Genomic DNA, 328 nt, shown 5'->3' on the forward strand with positions numbered 1-328 from the left:
GTTTTTGATGTGTTCTTGGGTTTGGTTTGCAAATATTTCATTAAATATTTTTGCACCAATGTTCATAAGGTCTGAAATTCTCTTTCCTTGCTGAGTCTTTGTGTGGTTTAGGTATCAGGGTGACTGTGGATGGCTTCATAGAATGAGTTGGACAATGTTTCTTCAGTTTCTATTTTGTGGAATTCTTTACAGGGTATTAGTATTAGCTCTTCTTTGAAAGTCTGGTAGAATTTGTGGATACTTCATTCCTCCTTAGAATAAGGAACATAACTCTCATGAAAGGTTATAGGTACAGAGACAAAATTTAGAGCTAAGATGAAAGGATGGA

This window comes from Mus pahari, chromosome 13 (assembly GCF_900095145.1).
Source record: "Mus pahari chromosome 13, PAHARI_EIJ_v1.1, whole genome shotgun sequence".
Lineage (NCBI taxonomy): Eukaryota > Metazoa > Chordata > Mammalia > Rodentia > Muridae > Mus > Mus pahari.